Source organism: Taudactylus pleione, unplaced genomic scaffold (genome assembly GCF_031769625.1).
Source record: "Taudactylus pleione unplaced genomic scaffold, aTauple2 ptg000967l, whole genome shotgun sequence".
NCBI classification, from domain to species: domain Eukaryota; kingdom Metazoa; phylum Chordata; class Amphibia; order Anura; family Myobatrachidae; genus Taudactylus; species Taudactylus pleione.
The window spans coordinates 7,095,001-7,097,500 of NW_028285368.1; the positions used below are offsets into that span (position 1 = coordinate 7,095,001).

Consider the following 2,500-nt stretch of genomic DNA (forward strand, 5'->3'; position numbering starts at 1 on the left):
TTTTGAGCACCTACAGCCAAACCACACTGGACATGCCCAATCTCGTCTGATCTTGGAAGCTATGCAGTGTTGGGCCTGGTTAGTACTTGGATGGGAGACCACCTGGGAATACCAGGTGCTGTAGGTAATTTTATACTGCCATAACATTCTTTTCTGTTACATTTTACATTTCATTTTTTCAACTTATCAATAGAATGTACTTGAGTTAAGAAGTAAAAGAGGTCTAAAGTTAATGTTTTTGAGCACCTACAGCCAAACCACACTGGGCATGCCCAATCTCGTCTGATCTTGGAAGCTATTCAGTGTTGGGCCTGGTTAGAACTTGGATGGGAGACCACCTGGGAATACCAGGTGCTGTAGGTAATTTTATACTGCCATAACATTCTTTTCTATTACATTTTACATTTAATTTATTCAACTTATCAATGAATTTACTTGAGTAAAGAAGTAAAAGAGGTCTAAAGTTAAAGTTTTTGTGCACCTACAGCCAAACCACACTGGACATGCCCAATCTCATCTGATCTTGGAAGCTATGCAGTGTTGGGCCTGGTTAGTACTTGGATGGGAGACCACCTGGGAATACCAGGTGCTGTAGGTAATTTTATACTGCCATAACATTCTTTTCTATTACATTTTACATTTCAATTTTAAACTTATCAATGAATTTACTTGAGTTAAGAAGTAAAAGAGGACTAAAGTTAATGTTTTTGAGCACCTACAGCCAACCCACACTGGACATGCCCAATCTCGTCTGATCTTGGAAGCTATGCAGTGTTGGGCCTGGTTAGTACTTGGATGGGAGACCACCTGGGAATACCAGGTTCTGTATGTAATTTTATTCAGCCATTACATTCTTTTCTATTACATTTTACATTAAATTTTTTCAACTTATCAATGAATTTACTTGAGTTAAGAAGTAAAAGAGGTCTAAAGTTAAAGTTTTTGTGCACCTACAGCCAAACCACACTGGACATGCCCAATCTCATCTGATCTTGGAAGCTATGCAGTGTTGGGCCTGGTTAGTACTTGGATGGGAGACCACCTGGGAATACCAGGTGCTGTAGGTAATTTTATACTGCCATAACATTCTTTTCTATTACATTTTACATTTCAATTTTAAACTTATCAATGAATTTACTTGAGTTAAGAAGTAAAAGAGGACTAAAGTTAATGTTCTTGAGCACCTACAGCCAACCCACACTGGACATGCCCAATCTCGTCTGATCTTGGAAGCTATGCAGTGTTGGGCCTGGTTAGTACTTGGATGGGAGACCACCTGGGAATACCAGGTTCTGTATGTAATTTTATTCAGCCATTACATTCTTTTCTATTACATTTTACATTAAATTTTTTCAACTTATCAATGAATTTACTTGAGTTAAGAAGTAAAAGAGGTCTAAAGTTAATGTTTTTGTGCACCTACAGCCAAACCACACTGGGCATGCCCTATCTCATCTGATCTTGGAAGCTATGCAGTGTTGGGCCTGGTTAGTACTTGGATGGGAGACCACCTGGTAATACCATTTGCTGTAGGTAATTTTATACTGCCATAACATTCTTTTCTGTTACATTTTACATTTCATTTTTAAACTTATCAATGAATTTACTTGCGTTAAGAAGTAAAAGAGGTCTAAAGTTAAAGTTTTTGAGCACCTACAGCCAAACCACACTGGACATGCCCAATCTCATCTGATCTTGGAAGCTGTGCAGTGTTGGGCTTGGTTAGTACTTGGATGGGACACCACCTGGGAATACCAGGTGCTGTAGGGAATTTTATACTGACATAACATTCTTTTCTATTACATTTTACATTTAATTTTTTCAACTTATCAATGAATTTACTTGAGTTAAGAAGTAATAGAGGTCTAAAGTTAATGTTTTTGAGCACCTACAGCCAAACCACACTGGACATGCCCAATCTCGTCTGATCTTGGAAGCTATGCAGTGTTGGGCCTGGTTAGTACTTGGATGGGAGACCACCTGTGAATACCAGGTGCTGTAGGTAATTTTATACTGCCATGACATTCTTTTCTATTACATTTTATATTTAATTTTTTCAACTTATCAATGAATTTACTTGAGTTAAGAAGTAATAGAGGTCTAAAGTTAATGTTTTTGAGCACCTACAGCCCAACCACACTGGACATGCCCAATCTCGTCTGATCTTGGAAGCTATGCAGTGTTGGGCCTGGTTAGTACTTGGATGGGAGACCACATGGGAATACCAGGAGCTGTAGGTAATTTTATACTGCCATAACATTCTTTTCTATTACATTTTACATTTAATTTTTTCAACTTATCAATGAATTTACTTGAGTAAAGAAGTAAAAGAGGACTAAAGTTAATGTTTTTGAGCACCTACAGCCAAACCACACTGGATATGCCCAATCTCATCTGCTCTTGGAAGCTATGCAGTGTTGGGCTTGGTTAGTACTTGGATGGGAGACCACCTGGGAATACCAGATGCTGTAGGTAATTTTATACTGACATAACATTCTTT

The 2,500-nt window shown here is 38.2% G+C and overlaps 3 non-coding genes and 8 pseudogenes across 3 annotated transcripts; all 11 read left to right on the forward strand.

Moving 5' to 3' along the window:
- Positions 1-8: 8 nt before the first annotated feature.
- LOC148461199 (5S ribosomal RNA) lies at positions 9-127 on the forward strand. The gene has a single exon (XR_015873079.1). It is a non-coding gene; the product is annotated as a 5S ribosomal RNA (ribosomal RNA).
- A 117-nt stretch (positions 128-244) lies between these two features.
- Positions 245-363, forward strand: LOC148461200 (5S ribosomal RNA; annotated as a pseudogene).
- A 116-nt stretch (positions 364-479) lies between these two features.
- On the forward strand, positions 480-598 carry LOC148461201 (5S ribosomal RNA). The gene has a single exon (XR_015874253.1). It is a non-coding gene; the product is annotated as a 5S ribosomal RNA (ribosomal RNA).
- A 115-nt stretch (positions 599-713) lies between these two features.
- LOC148461202 (5S ribosomal RNA) lies at positions 714-832 on the forward strand (annotated as a pseudogene).
- Positions 833-948: 116 nt separating this feature from the next.
- On the forward strand, positions 949-1,067 carry LOC148461203 (5S ribosomal RNA). The gene has a single exon (XR_015874254.1). It is a non-coding gene; the product is annotated as a 5S ribosomal RNA (ribosomal RNA).
- Positions 1,068-1,182: 115 nt separating this feature from the next.
- On the forward strand, positions 1,183-1,301 carry LOC148461204 (5S ribosomal RNA; annotated as a pseudogene).
- Positions 1,302-1,417: 116 nt separating this feature from the next.
- On the forward strand, positions 1,418-1,536 carry LOC148461205 (5S ribosomal RNA; annotated as a pseudogene).
- Positions 1,537-1,651: 115 nt separating this feature from the next.
- Positions 1,652-1,770, forward strand: LOC148461206 (5S ribosomal RNA; annotated as a pseudogene).
- A 116-nt stretch (positions 1,771-1,886) lies between these two features.
- On the forward strand, positions 1,887-2,005 carry LOC148461207 (5S ribosomal RNA; annotated as a pseudogene).
- Positions 2,006-2,121: 116 nt separating this feature from the next.
- On the forward strand, positions 2,122-2,240 carry LOC148461208 (5S ribosomal RNA; annotated as a pseudogene).
- Positions 2,241-2,356: 116 nt separating this feature from the next.
- On the forward strand, positions 2,357-2,475 carry LOC148461209 (5S ribosomal RNA; annotated as a pseudogene).
- The last annotated feature ends 25 nt before the right edge of the window (positions 2,476-2,500 follow it).